Raw genomic sequence first — 16567 nt, 5'->3', positions numbered from 1 at the left:
CCTCAGCTTGTGGGAAGTTCCCCTGAGTGAGTCCCATTATACACTGAGCTCACCTCTATTGCTGCGTTTTCCCTCCTGCTTGCAAGTTTCTGATTTTTTGCATTTCTTTCCTTAGTAGGTTTTTGGAGTCATCACAGTTTAAAGTCTTTACACAGATGACTCCCAGATTTCTGTTCCAACACGGATATTTCATAGTCTATGTTCAACTATGTATTTCACTTCTCCACCTGGGTGTATTAAAACAACCTCAAATCACCACATCCAAACTAAATCAAAAGCTCCCCGATTTTGTTTTTTTTCCCCCCGCTATTCCCAGTATCACAAAATGGAACATACATCATCCCAACTCCTGTCTCCTATTTCGCCTGCTGTACGTAACCTAGACACAATCCTGTGGATTTTACCTTTTAGCTATCTCTCTAGTCTAACCATTTCTTTCCATTTTAATTTTCTACCACCAGTGCACTTCTAAGATGATCTCCTTACTAGACAGAAGATATTTATTTAAGTGAATTAAATACGTCTTCCCTTATACCTTTTATCATTTTGGATGTTGCTAGGTACATGCAATTTTTAGTGCATCATGGATCTTATGTTTGTCTTATCTCCTTTATGAAATGCATTTGTTTATTAACAATTACTGAGGCATTGAAGATGCAGATGTGAACAAAACAGCACACACACTTTTGTATGCTAATGGTCCAACTCAGTCGATTGGGAGATTTTCCCTCTGTGATGGTATCTATTGGCAAACAATAGAAGACATTAGGGGGAAAAACCCTCACTTTCAGCATATTGACTGTAGAATCAAATCTGTCTCCAAGAAGTGATAATATTAATGGTTATGTGTTTTTATTATATTTGGATTTTTGATATTAAACTGATGTGGTTGCTAAACAACATCATCTAGGCAGTAGCACCCCACCCTGAAGAAAGAGGAAAGAGTTTATATTGTTACTTGCTAAATCACAAATATGTTAATATGTGTATAAGAAAGGAAAGAATCCATGAGTGAGTTTTAAAGGGGCTGACAGCTTATAACAGAAGCCAAATAGTTTTCAAGTGATATATTTTAAGTGACAGGGAGGACATTTTAAAAAAAAAATTATTAGAAGATTTATATATATACACATAGCAGGATATGGTTGGAAATAGAATGTTCTCCCTCATGCTGAGGAGAGCACACACATCTCTGAACTCCAAGTAAACTGGGGCTTAATAATCTAGAAAAATACGTAGGAAAGGAAAATCAGTTTATGGAGCACACGCACTGACAGGTTTTTTCTTTTTCTCTTTTGTAATGTGAGTGCCTGATTTGCGGTTTGATTCAATGGAGGATCCATTTCAATGGGGAATCCACCTCAAAGATGGCTCTCTTCAACAGACACGTTGCCAGCCACTTGACAAGGTAATGAATCAGGCCACCTTCTCCCACTGAGGCGCCTTTGTTTTAGAGATTTTAGTTCATTTCAGTAACTGACATTTTGGGCTCCTGGTTGGATTTTTTTCCCCAAATCTTCTGGCACTTCAAATTCTGGCTCTAATGTTTTAAATTCACCAACAAAGAGTGAACTGAACAAACAACCCAATCCAAAAATGGACAGAAGACCTAAACAAGAAGCAATTCTCCAATGAAGACGTATAAATGACTAATAGGCACATGAAAAAATGTTCAGTATCACTAATTATCAGAGAAGCGCAAATCAAAGCTACAATGAAGTATCATCTCACGCCAATCAGAATGGCTGTCCTTCAAAAATCCACAGATATCCAGAGGGAATCCTAATTCAAAAAGACACCTGCACCCCAATGTTCATAGCAGCACTATTTACAATAGCCAAGACATGGAAACAACCTGAATGTCCATCAACAGATGACTGGATAAAGAAGGTGTGGTATATTTATACAATGGAATACTACTTAGCCAGGAAAAATGATAAAATAATGCCATTTGCAGCAACATGGATGTCCCTGGAGAATGTCATTCTAAGTGAAGTAAGCCAGAAAGAGAAAGAAAAATACCATATGATGTCACTCATACATGGAATCTAAAAAAAAAAAAATGGCAAATGAACATATATAAAACAGAAACAGACTCACAAACGTAGAATACAGACTTGTGGTTGCCAGAGGGGAGGAGTGTGGGAAGGGATAAATTGGGAGTTTGAGATTTGCAGATGCTGACTGGTGTATATAAAATAGATAAACAAGCGTATACTGTATAGCACAGGGAAATATATTCAGTATCTTGTAACTTACGGAGAAAAGAAATGTGAAAATGAATATATGTATGTTCATGTATGACTGAAGAATTCTGCTGTACATCAGAAATTGACACAACTTACAAGCTGACTATACCTCAATTAAAAAAAGTGTGAATCCAAGAAATCCTAGGTCTCCAACGTTGCGCCTAACAAGAGTAGAACCTCAGGCCCACTGCTGTCCCCTCCCCCCACCGCATCATGTGGCCCCGGGTGTGTTGTGTAATTTTCAGGTCTTGTCAGTAATAAAGCTTTTTTTCCCCAAAGTTTACTGATGATTGCTGAAGGTTTTAATTTGTTTTTAATTTTTATTTATTTTTATTTCTTTTGAGGGGGAAGCTATTAGGGTTTTTTTTTTTAATTTGTTTATTTATGGAGGTACTTGGAATTGAACCCAGGACCTCATGCATGCTAAGCATGCACTCTATCACTGAGCTATATCCTCCCCACCCCACTGAAGGGTGTTTTGCAAGCATTATAACTACTATAATCTCTGGTCCAGTCACAGTGTTAACTGTTGATAGGCTGAGACCAGTATAAAACAACTTAATATGCAGGATGTGGAATCTGGAAATTTTTGGTAAGCAGGATCAGACTTAGATAATCAAGGAAAAATGGGGGCTCTCCAATTCTGAATGACAATAAAGCAGCAATTAATTTTTTTCTTCTATAGAACATGTGAAGTACTCTAAGGGTAGAAAAGAGAAATAAGAACATGATTAATTTGCTCAAAAATTCAAAGTGGCATTTTACTATAGTGAGAACAGAGCAGTACAACAATGCCTGATATTTGTTGTTCGATTGGAACTCAGTCTTCAGCCACCTTGATATTCTGGGCCAATTATTCAAGAAATTTACTCATGGGGTTATTTTTCTGAATTACTGTAATTTCTCTGAATTCTCTGTAATTACTGAATGATAGTATTTTTCTGTTGCCTTATGCAAGAATTATAAAGGGGTAATCAGGATGAATTTTAATTGGCAAATGTTTTGGAAAGTGCCAAGGTAAGCTCCTGATATCTTACTACATAAATCCATAAAGTAAGAGAAAGAAAGATTGCAAGGCATTTTTTCGTGATCATGGTCCGGGATCTTATGGACATTTTAATGAGACCCATGTTTTCCATAGAGGAAATGTAATTCTTGTACCCTTCTGGGGACATGATGATGCCACATTAACAAAGTCTGTTGTTTGTTTCCTAGCATAAACCATCTCGTTATGGAGGAAGTAAGTCAATGAGGTTTCTCTCTTTCAAGTTAATTTTTTTAAGAAGTGGGGTCACTGGGGGTAGCTCACTTTCTTCTGATACATTACTGTGCAAGCCCCAGGACCTGGTTTAGAAAACATTTAATTTTTCCACTATTCAGAATGGATATTTTCATGTTGTACCACAAACTGCATGGACCAGGAGCAACATGTTTTAGAGCTGTTGCAGAGAGATTCATCTTCCAGAGAAGCAGCTTTGTAGCCATTGTGATAACTTTTTAGTCATAACTGAAGATCAAACTTCATTTGTGCACCAAACTTCCAAAGATAGTTTCGACATTCTTGCATCCTCTTTCAGGTAGGGGAAGAAGATAAGGTATTATTTTTCTGGGCATAATGACATTGGTTTGGGTGGTAGTCAGTGTGAAGTCGGACTTTACAACATCCTGAATACTTCCTTTTCTTGGAACCTCTCATTTGGTTCCCATTTGCTTTTTCTTGAATAGCTCCTGTGCTTCTGGGAGCATAAACTGAACACTTATTTATTTATTCTCAAGACACAGGCTGCTGGAGATAGTGTGGACAAGGAAGTAATTCCGGAGGCTAGAATTCATGTTCTTGTCCTGAAACAGGTACATTGACAGGAGGCACCAGCTGCTGTCATTAGACCAGCATCTCATCTCGTCTGACTAGATTGTATGTTTTATTGCAGATAGAGCAAACTATGAAATTAAAGAAACAGACTTGTGAAGACTGGATTTCAAATTAATCTTTTCATGTTGTCTCTGATTATTCCACAAAATTTTCTTTCTCATAAAATTGCCTTGGCTCCTTTTTTTCTTCCTTCCTTCCTTCTTTCTTTCTTTTTCCTTTTTGATGCTTAATATCTTCCCTGTTCAAAGGCAGCAACAAATGGGTTTAATGCAAGCTTTCTATATTCTTCAAAATGGAAAAAAAAAACCAGTCCTCTGACCCAAATATTTTTGCAGTGACACACATTTCTGAAACATCTTGCCAAGGTCTAGAGACCATCTTACTGACTTAAAAGGGAATAATATCAAGATATACATTATCTGCTCAACCAACTGGTCTTACTTTTGACTACAAATAAATTTCCAGAAATTCATTTCTAAAAGATTAGCATATGCCTCGCTTCTCCACTTACCATTCTGCTACCCCTTTATTTAATAGCAGTCTCAGTTTTCTGATCTGCTCTGGAGCTGATTGACTCCATAGAGAATTAAAATGCTTGTTTTTCATATCAGCATGCTACTTCCTCTCATGGTACATCCTGTAATCTCCTTATTCTGAAAGGACATTTGAGCTCAATGTAAAATTTATTTTTGAGTGCAATTTTTGTTGTTTTTAAAAGGTACAGGTAGTTAGCTGACAATATTTGTGACCTTTAGCCTAGAGTTATTTCTATTCTATTTCTGTAAGAAAGTTGTGTTTCCTTTATTTAAAAATAAACTAATTTTTGTGTTTTGTTATTGGATGTTACAAATGAAAAAAAAAAAAAAGAATCTACCAAAATAGAGTAGAAAGTTGAATGGTGTATAGCAACATTAGTATGCCAGAAGGTATTTTAAGGAGAATAATAATTCATGGGCTCAACACTATGATAGCACTTTGAACTCCCGCCCTATAATCACACAGTGAAATAATAGATGCCAGATATTTTCAAAGAGGGAAAAAAATGTGAGTGTTAGAGAAGAAGGCACAATATGAGAGTTACAACATTTGTTGATACAGGTGGTGTTCCTGATGGGGCCAGCTGAGGAGAGGAAACTGGAGATGTGACACTGGAGCTGGAATTCCATGAACAGGTGGGTGTGAGGTGCTGAGGGGAATGTTCAGCAAAAGCAGGGGGAGGGGTTTCATCAAAGTTTTTTTTTATTACAGTCAGGCTGGACACAGTGTGATATGACAACACCCAGGAGTTTTCCATACTTTAAGGTAGACGGGCTGGAGATGCATCTTGTTCTCTGAGGGTGGCACAAATAATCAGTATAATATGAGACCACCCAGAAGATGGCTGTTTGGATAGATGATTGGACTGCAAGTGACAACACTGACTGGGTGACAAGCCAAGACACCATCGACTATGAGTACCTTATTTTTTGGTGGGTAGTACAGGTAATCAATGGTTTTTAAAGGTGGTAGGTAGCTGTAGGGACACAGCATTACCTTCGAGGATGTAGAGGACCCTATCCAGTGGGATGTCCCATGTCATCATGGTGGATTGGCTCAAAACAAAGGGACCAAAAGTGCCCATGTCAGGAGATCTTTTCAGCTGCCAAATCCAAAAACTAGCTTCGTACAGTGGACCATATACCATAGTGTGCTGGGGGCACAGAAAGAAGAAATAGAATTGCAAGGGAGCACAGTCAGAATTTGTCAGGGATCTAGAAGGGAAGGTTGGTTGAACCTTGGAAGACACTCCTTAGGTATTGGTGGAAGGAACAATTACTAGCATGAGTCATTCAATCCCAACTAGACAACCTGATTCTTTCCATGATGTGACTGTGTATTTAAAGAAATGTGTCTTTGTTTACAAATATATTTCTACTTTAGTTAAAAACTTTAATGATGGTATTTTGCAATACAGATGTTTTACAGTTTTGTAATAAAGGAGACATTACTTACAATATAACTTGTTAATTTGCTGGGGTTTTTTTGAAAATTTCTTTGTGAAGTAAACTTGATTAAGATGTTTCTGAAATATTTCCAAAATTATCTACTTGTTAGTTTTGTATTTTTATCTTTATTATGCTATTAGAGTCTTTTCTATGTTTTTAAAGGGATGTTTTATTACTATTCAGAATTAATTTTGTTAATTTATGTAAAATGTTACTTTTTTCAAGTTTTATTTTCTGGTATTTTTCTAACTTACTTACCTGTTTTCTTATTTTGTCTTGTTTAAAAAGAGTGTTTAACTATAAAATTCTCATATTTTGATGCTTAGGATTTTAAAAAATGATACATTTAATAATCTCCAATTGAAATTTTGACATCTTGTTTCACCTAATTTCCTACTTACTGATGGCAGTTTTACAGCAGTAAGTTAGAGGATATAATGCGTAAGGTTTCTATTCTATACATAATCGAAGTTTTCATTAAAGCTTAATAGCTGGTCAATGAAATAAACTTTGTATTACCAACATGTTTGCTTTTTCTGTGTTTATTTTACTTGGAGTCTGAAAATCTAACAGTGACATGTCTTCATTGTGGATTATGTTATATATATTCGTAAGGCAACTGTAAGAATGATTACTTTAGCTTAAATATTAGCTTTCATAGTGTTAAACTGTGAGCTTTTGATGTTAAGAAAATTTATTGTGAAAACTTTAGGATATTGTGTTTCTGATTTTTTCATGTCCTTTGTCTGTCTTTCTTAATAACTCTGTTTTTTCCCCTTTTCATTGCTTTCTATGCAAGTTACTCAAGCATATTCCTTTAATCAACTTTTTTTCACTTACTTTCTAAATATAACTTAGAAAGTAACCATTATAGATATATATAATGTGGTTTCCCACAGTTGTTCTGTCCACATGTGGGGCATGTCCAATTGTGGTCCAATCAGAAGGGGTTATAGACTCAGAAAAGAGTTATTGCCTGATATGAAGGCACATGCAAAGAACAATTAGAACCAGAGTTTTCATATATGAACTTGAAAATTGTGGTGAAACACTTAAGGAATAGTCTATTTGAGTGCAGCGTATCTACAGATCATAGTGAAAATACATACCTAGAGCTAAGCTGGGTCAACACCAACTGCAAGCTCAGAAGTTGTAACATGGACACACGGCATTTTTTTTCCAGTACGAGAATCTTTAACTACATTTAAAAAAAAAACACTTTGTAATGAAACTGAACATGTGATTTGTAATCACCACACATAAAAGAACAGCCATTTTATTTTTCTTTCTTAGTTTTGGCTCAAGAGGGATGCCCCGAAGACAAGGGCTTTTTATTCAGTTAGTTTGTTAATTATTTAACCATCCTTATCATAAGAACATGTGCATGTTTGTTACAGAAAAACAAGAAAGCAAAGACAATTAAAGAATATAAATTCCATAATCCCATCCACTCGCAGACAATAATAGTTACCAACCTCATGTATGTACCTTTTTCCCTACTTTCTTCTTCCAAATTTGTTTTATTATATATGTGTGTAAATAATTTCAGCTTTATTGGGAAATAATTGACATACAGAACTATAAGATATTTAAAGTATACATCATGGTAAGTATACATATATATAGGTATATAATGAAAAAATTCCCTCCATATAGTTAGTTATAACACCTATCGCCTTATGTATTTTATCTTTTTTCTTTTGGTGAGAACATTTCAGTTTTATGCTTTTATTAAGTCATTCAATATTTATTCTATGTATTTACTAACTGTTCTGTCCCAGCCCCAACACCTGGTATTGTACAGGTACTAAGCCAAAATCTGTGATCTCAACAGGGTCACACTAGTTGTTTGTATGGAATTTAGAAAAGGGAGAGTGGGAGCTTAAGAATCCCCATGTGCATTTTTAGAAATAGGCAAAAAAGAAGTAGTCCCACTTCATTGGCATGACAGTTCTTATTGTAGGTGGCAAACTTACCTAATGCACCTTGGGTCATCTAACATCCTGTTCTGCCATCCTTGCTTTCCATCTAATGGCATAAATGCTGTACCCTAAATGACATTATTTTAGCCCTCCTTGGGGCCCATTCAGTCCTCAGCTAATAAATAGTATTGTCTTATCAACCAACTGCATGGAGATTTGGTTTTTATAAGTATGCTTCCTGAGTCTAATCACTGCTGGGTTAACTGAAAATTAGGTCCATGAACACAAAAAGTTGTTGGACCTAAGATGACCTCAGCAAGGTACTGAGTCCTCATATTGTTCTTACTCTTTTTCATAATCAATATTTTTAGGGTTATTTATAAACCTGCTACAGTGCAAGTGGGTCTGTGCCACAAGCTTCACCCAGGAGGAAGATTCCATTTGTATAATTACCTTGGCAAAGGTTTAGAGGAACTTTGCCCACTTCACATGTCCTCATTATTTACTGTTTCTATCTGGCTGCCTTGTCTAGTGGCCCTTAGCTTATCTCTGGCTCATAGTTCACATATTCTTGTCCTGTGACAGTCAAATGGTGGCATTTTTAAATAGTGGTGGTGGTGTAGAAAAAGGGGTGGGAGTATCTAAGAGGAGGGAACACTCCCAACTCATTTTATTCACATTATTCTTATACCAAAACCAGAGGAGAGCACTACGAGAGAAGACTGCAGGTCAACATTTCTAATGAACACATACACACACTTTCAACAAAAATACTAGTAAACCAAATTCAGCAGCACATTAAATGGGTCATTCACCAAGATCCAGTGTGACTTATCCCTGGGATGCAAGGATGATTCAACATATGCAAATCAATTAAAGTGGTACATCACATTAATAGCATGAAAGAAATATATCGTATGATTATCTCAATAGATACAGAAAAAGTTGTTAACATTTAACATCTATCTATTCATGATAAAAACTATTAACAAATTTGGCATAGAAGGAACATATCTCAACATGATAAACCCCATATATGAAAAGCCCTCAGCTAACATTATACTCAGTGGTGAAAGATTTTCTTCTAAGATCAGGAAGAAGACCAGGGTGCCCACTATTGCCACTTCTATTCAATATAGTATTGAAAGTCCTAGCTAGAGCAGTCAGGCAAGAAAAAGAAAGAAAAAGTTTCAGAATTGGGGGGAAAAAAGGAATAAAATTGTCTCTATTTGCAGATGACATATATATATATATGACATGTATATATATAAATATATATATATATATAAAACGTGTGAATCTTCCTCCATCTTGCTTGCTCTTATTCTCTTAACCTGACTAGTTAGGCTAACTGATTCTGCCCTTTGTGTCACCCTGTTCCCCAGATTCCAAGTTAGGCCACTCGCAGGTTTTAGGAGCTTACCCTCTGAGCATTTCTTTTTCTTTTGTTTTCTTTCTTTCTTTCTTTCTTTCTTTCTTTCTTTCTTTCTTTCTTTCTTTCTTTCTTTCTTTCTTTCTTTCTTTCTTTCTTTCTTTCTTTCTTTCTTTCTTTCTTTCTTTCTTTCTTTCTTTCTTTCTTTCTTTCTTTCTTTTCTTTCTTTTCTTTCTTTCTTTCTTTCTCTTTCTTTTTTTGTATAATGCAGCCACGAAACTCAAGCTAGCTACTTCATAGCCAGACTATATAGGCTAACCCAATAGATCTTATCAATAAATTCAGTAAATTTGCAGAATACGAAATTAACATACAAAAACCAGTAGCATTTCTATACTCTGAAAAAAATTTAAAAATTGATCCCACTTATCATAACATCAAAAACAATAAAGTACTTAGAAATAAATTTAACTGAGGAGGTAAAAGATCTTTATGTTGAAAATGGTAAGAAATTGGTCAAAGAAACAGAAGAAAACAAATAAATAGAAAAGTATCTTGTGTGCATGGACTGGAAGGGTTAATATTGTTAAAACATCAATACTACAAAAAGTCATCTATAGATTCAGTACAATCACCACCAAGATTCCAATGGCATTTTTTTTTTGACAGAAGTTAAAAAAAAAAAAAAGCTCCTAAAATTTAAATGAAATCACAAAAGAACCCAAATGCCAAAGAAATTCTGAGAAAAAAATAACAAAGCAGGAGGTATCACACTTTCTGATTTCAAGCTATGCAATAAAGCTGTAGTCATCAAAGCAGTGTGGTACTGGCTTAAAAACAGACAAAAAGACTAATGGAACAGAATCCCAAGCCTAGAAACAACCCCAAGCATATAAGGTCAACTAATAATTAACAAAGAAGCCAAAAATACTCAATAGACTTATCATATGATTCAGCAATCCCACTCCTGAGCATATATCCAGAGGGAGCTCTAATTGAAAAAGATACATGTGCCCCAGTGTTCACAGCGGCACTGTTTACAATAGCCAAGACTTGGAAGCAACCTAAATGTCCATCAACAGATGCCTGAATAAAGAAGTTGTGGTATATTTATATAATGGAATACTATTCAGCCATAAAAAATAATGCCATTTGCAGCAGCATGAATGGACCTGGAGATCATCATTCTAAGTGAAGTAAGCCAGAAAGAGAAAGAAAAATACCATATGATATCACTCATATGTGAAACCTTAAAAAAAAAAGAAAGAAAGTAAAGTAAAAGAAAAAAAAGGACACAAATGAACTCATCTACAAAACAGACTCACAGACATAGAAAACAAACTTATGGTTACCAGGGGGTAAGGGGGTGGAAAAGGATAAATTGGGAGTTCGAGATTTGCAGATGCTAACTACTATATATAAAATAAACAACTAGTTTATACTGTATAGCACAGGGAACTATATTCAATATCTTGTAGTAACTTATGGTGAAAAAGAATATGAAAATGAATATATGTATCCTCCTATATGACTGAAGCATTGTGCTGTACACCAAAAATTGACACAACGTTGTAAATTCACTATACTTCAATAAAAACATATTTAAATTTTTTAAATAAATAAATAAATAATAAAAGTAAACCGATCATAGAAAAAAAGATCAGACTTGCGGTCATCAGAAGTGGAGAGCAGTGAGAGAGGAAATTGGAGGAAGGTGGTCAAAAGGTATAAAGTTAAAGTTACAAAATAGGTAAGTATTAGGGATGTAATTTTCAACATGATGACTACAGCTAACACTGCTCTATGACATATAGGAAAGTGGTTAAGAGGATAAATCCTAAGGGTTCTCATCACAAAGATTTTTTTCCCTTTTTTCTTTTGTTCTTTCTTGTATTTTAATTGTATCTATACGAGAAGATGGATGTTAGCTGAACTTTTTGTGGTAATCATTTCACGATCTCTGTAAATCAAACCATCCTGCTGTATACCTTCAACTTTTACAGTGATGCAAGTCAATGATTTCTCAATAAAGCTGGGAAAAAAAGGAAAGTAAAATGGGGTAGGAGAACTAAATGAGGGAAAAAGACCTTTGTGAGCTCAGGAAAGGTACCAAATTTGGAAGAAAGATAATCTGCACATTTCCCAGATGACAGATGCTTCCCAAGGAAGCCAGTCATGGCAGCCTGAGGAGCCCCAGAATTGTCCGACATTTGTTGTAATAAATTGGGCACTGGAAATGGAAGTGACAGTCTAAGTCACCCAAGGCAAGTTACCATATCTTAGCGATCACATCTGCCTGAGGATGGTTCCTTGAATGAATTTTAGTTCTTTGTACCCACTTTTCCTCCACCACAGAACAGGTTTAATAATAACCAGATTTGCTCTTTGTCAGGGCTCTCTGAATACTATATTAATGTGAATACTATATTAGTTTGCACTGGTTGTTCAAAAGACTCAAGCTTTTTTTTGAATTCATGTTCTCACAGAGACTACTAAATATTGAGAAAAATGTGTAGAAATCTAGAAAGTTTATAACACACTTGAAAAACACTTTTGCCTAACAATAGACCTCCCTGATTACTCAATATAGTGATGGCTTATTAGTTAGATCTGTAAGACTGCAAGAGGAATTGATGCCCTTTATCATAGGATCTGAAACATAGACCCACACACCCCAAGACCTGTGTATAAACATGAGAATTGATTTCATCTTATAAGGGAACTTTAACAATTATATCACAGGGTTTTAAAGAGCATTCCCTGAAGTACTTGTATTTTAAAATACAGAAATATTTTGATGAAAGTCAGAAAATACGTTGGGAAAAAATAATGAAATAATTTTTAGAAGATAAGATTCATTAGATTATGCTAAAACTTACAAAAGCATCGGTATTCTTGGACACTGATCTGGGATCCCATGATCTCAAATGACGTACATGTGTCCACAAGTCTTTTTCAGAAACAATTCGTCATTACCGCAGCAATATCATCCATTTATACTGACCTGCGTCAAATTCTCAGAAGAGATAATGGGTAGGTCTGGGTTGAGAGATTGTCCCCAGATTGATGAAGTTCCCAGAGTCATCTCCTTGTACTAAGGTGACAAGTGGTAGACATGGGGAGCCAGGGCATTTCTCCAAAAAGACAATTACCGAGGTATGGCACATGCTCAAGGCCCACAGCCCAGAGGTTGCCTTTGTCTTCACCAAGATCTTGAAGAAAAGCTTCAGCTAAGTTAACGGGTCACAAAAGCCAGCAGCTGACCTCTTGTTCATCCTATTATGTTGGCAGACCAAGAACAGCCAGCCATTTATCTTTCTTTTCTACATTTAACAATGTCCTGGTTCCAGTTTTGGAAGGAGAAATCTGGAGATGTAATGAATGGAAATTAGAGAGACGTAGAAGGTACATGGGTTTGTCCACAGATACTAAAACAAAACAAAAGTCAAGAAGAAACACCTAAACATCTTAACTAAGTTGTCCTCTAATTAGAGGTGGCCAAAAGAAATGTAAGCTATTGCACTGATCAAGGAAATGCTTTGATCTATACTCCTCTTAGGAAAAACAAACTGCAAAATCATTTAAGTTAGGATTCGGTCATACTTTGTACATTGTACAAAGCATAGCTCTTTGAATAATTGCTATATAAATGAAATTAATGGATTCAATTTGTGCTAATAGCAATACAACATATACAGATTATTTTCATAGCAGCATTTAGTTTAATTTAAGAGATTACCCCCATCTGCTTATCCTGAAGTTAATGAATTTGGAGAAGCTTGGGAGGGTAACTTTGGGGAACAAGGACATCGAGGTAAGAAGGCTTCCTGAAAAAAATTGATTACCTGTTAACTGGGAAGCCTAATTTTAAAGTTAAAATAGCAAATGTCTAGGGAACAAAAATGAAAATAGTCAAACTATTTGACCAAGTCGATACTGGCACTTGATTTTATATTACTTTCCAGGTATAGCCTAAAAATGAGGGGAGAAAAAAATTAACTTCCTCTGAAACACCAACCCAGGGGAAGAAGGAAGTATTTAGGGGTCCAACAAACTCAGTACAAGGGGTTGGGAGCTCATCACACTCACTGAAATAAGGGGATGAAATGCTAACACTCCAGGAAATACCTTTCCTCTACTTGCTCCCTAGGAAAGGGAGTCTTTGATATTAATCCCCAACCCCATCCCAGTGTTCCTGTCACATACTACATTGGAAGGAATTTTAAAATGTTTCACGTTGTTAGGAAACTATGATTAAGCCCCTGTAGATTTCCTAGTAAGGCTTAATTTGTTTATGCCGTTGAATTGCCTGAGTCCTTAGGGCGCCTCCTATTCCCTAGAGATGAAAGAAATGTCTTACAGGGAAACGGGTCTCAAGAGATTTTTTGTGAAGAATGTAGAAAAAGGGAAATAGTATAAGCAATTATTTCACTTCAGACCAATCACTAAAATGATTCAAATTTACAGATGAGAGGAGAAATAATCCTTCCTAAGCATTAATTGGTTAATTACAAAAGGCTGATTGAACACTTACTTACCTGGAGTCACAGAATAATTGGACTAACATTTCCATTGTATTTAAATTCGAATTCTCTTGTATTTAAGAATGCTACATTGCATTTACAGGGGGAATACAAAAGTACAAACTCTTTAAATTAGCAAGCCTTAACCCTGACCCAGTAGTCAACAATTCGTTCAGTGCTTGGCATACGAAAATTCATGAGGGAGAGTTGCTTTCTTGAACATTTGCACACACGATTACCTAATCCTTGGGACCAATTCCAAAGAAGATTTCCAAAATAAGCAAATTATGTTCTATAAACTTGGTTCATACTGTGAAATAATAAAGACAATACAATCATATTCTGAATAGAACAATGGTGAGAGGAGACAGATTTTTATTTGGGTCTTGAGGAAGGCAAAAGAAATTGACCAGAGAGGGTCACTGAATAGGAAAGAGAAGGTGGTGCTTATAATAAGAAAAAATATTAATTACCAAGCAATATAAACAAACTTAATTTTCTGCCTTTCACAAGCAAACAATGCAGCATTTCTGTTAAATATTTAACTAACAGTTGTGCAACATTTTTTCTGTCTTAAGCACTATTGTAAGCTATTTTTTCACTCCCTAATCAACAGAACTCATTACATCTTCATCCAGTGGTAGAACAGAAAAGAACCAGACTTCACATCTCTGTAGATTTGGATTCAATTCACACTCTACCATTCATAAGCCCTTTGACTATGGACAAATTAGGTTTCCTATTATATTCAGTTCCCATCTTTTAATCTCTGGTCCCAACTTCCTTTGGGATTCAGAACTTCATTATATCTAAGGATCAGATAGGTCTCCTATTTCCATCCCCCTCATTCACAAATTCCTTTGGAGAATGTAGGATCATTTATTTAAACGAAATCTCAATGAGAATAAATGAATAGAATTCTTAAATTACCAGGTAAGGGAAAATGTCCAAAAAATTCGAAAAAATTATTTCAGAGAAATATTATCAGAGAAAGTGCAGTATGGTAACGAAAAAAAGTCACTCCTATGACTTGTGTTAACAATAAGGAAAAACTTGGTCAGACTGTTACATCCACTTTTTAGAAAATTCTGCGAATAGTCTTTGCTCAAAAAATCAGTGGCTTGGAAATTCAAAGAAATACTCCACTGAAAAAGTCCTTTTCTCACCCAAAAGAATGAAGCAATGAGACAGAATCTCCACATACTGATTTTCAAAAGCTAGGAGAAGGTCCACACAAGGTCCAGACTCTCTCAATGGTAGGACTCACATGAGCTGTTATCTCTTTGATCCACTGAACCAGCAGTATCATGCGACAGACAGAGTAAAGAACGTCTTTATGATGGGAAAAAGCAACAGCAGACAGCCAGGAGTCTCGTTTCTGCTCCTCACTCTAACAGGAATGAGCTGTGTGAACCTGGCATCTCTCAACCTTCCTGTACCTCTACGTCATTCATAAAGTGTTGGATTCCATAATCTCCCAAAGTCTCTGAAGATCTAGAACTGGTAAAGGAGAGCCATTGTGGAGAACAGTCTGGCTGCTGATGTTGCCTGAGCAAATCTATCCATCCTGTTAAAGAGAACTGACTCCATCTACTGGTACTAAAATAGAAGTCTCATAGGGACACAGTCATGTTATCAATCGATAACCCTGATTTTTACCTCCCAGTCCAACTCTCAATGACTGTGATCTGGATACATGTCATTGCCTGATTCATTCTGTTATTTACTAAACCATATAGACGCATAAAAGGAGCTCAGGGCATGTAACAAATAATGGTTCCACATTCACACGCCTGCTTCACATGGAGCAAAATATAATTTAAAAAAAATATCAAGCAAACTTACATGCCTGCTCTTTCTAGCCTATACATCCTGTTCAACAAGGCTGAACTAACACCCAGCCTCAAAATCTGAAGGGAAGGTTCTGGTTCTGGGTAAGATGAAGTAAGCATACTCTGCCCTGTATTTTCCTTTAAATGCACCTATAAAATCTGTGTATAAAGCCCAGAGGAGCTGTCAGGAAACTATAAAATATAAATAGTTGATGACAACCAGAATACAGAGCAACAAAAAAACAGGTGATGAGCTTACTGTGTTTTTTGTTTGCTTTTTATTGAAATATAGTCACTTTACAATGTTGTATACAGTGTACAGCATGGTTCATCGTACATATACATACATATATTCCTTTTCATACTCTTTTTCACTGTAGGTTACTATCAGATATTGAATATAGTTCCCATACAGCATGAACTTGTTGCTTATCTATTTATATATAGTAGTTAGTATCTGAAAAATCTCAAACTCCCAATTTATCCCTTCCCACCTCCTTTCTCCCTGGTAACCATAGTTTGTTCTCTATGTATATGAGTCTGTTTCTGTTTTGTAAATAAGTTCATTTGGGTTTTTTTTTCTTTAAATTGCACAGATAAGTGATACCATATGGTATTTTTATTTCTCCTTCTGTCTTACTTCAGTTAGAATGACAGTCTCCAGGTCCACCCATGTTGCTGCAAATGGCATTATTTACTCTTTTTCATAGCTGAGTAGTAGTCCTCTGTGTGTGTGTGCGTGTGTGTGTGTGTGTGTGTGTGTGTGTGTATTGCCACAACTTCTTTAACCAGTCACCTGTCGATGGACATT

The 16567-nt window shown here is 35.8% G+C and overlaps 1 long non-coding RNA gene across 2 annotated transcripts; it reads left to right on the top strand.

Moving 5' to 3' along the window:
• Nucleotides 1-1348: 1348 nt before the first annotated feature.
• On the top strand, nt 1349-5997 carry LOC116151925 (uncharacterized). Of its 2 annotated transcripts, none has more exons than XR_010380507.1 (3): nt 1349-1408; nt 5221-5294; nt 5371-5997. It is a non-coding gene; the product is annotated as an uncharacterized LOC116151925 (long non-coding RNA). The 2 variants fall into 2 exon arrangements; XR_010380508.1 differs by lacking the exon at nt 1349-1408 and adding an exon at nt 1731-1890.
• The last annotated feature ends 10570 nt before the right edge of the window (nt 5998-16567 follow it).

Source organism: Camelus dromedarius, chromosome 3 (genome assembly GCF_036321535.1).
Source record: "Camelus dromedarius isolate mCamDro1 chromosome 3, mCamDro1.pat, whole genome shotgun sequence".
Taxonomy (NCBI): domain Eukaryota; kingdom Metazoa; phylum Chordata; class Mammalia; order Artiodactyla; family Camelidae; genus Camelus; species Camelus dromedarius.
The sequence above is the reverse complement of the archived record's forward strand: the minus strand, read 5'-3'. Positions and strand labels throughout refer to the sequence as shown.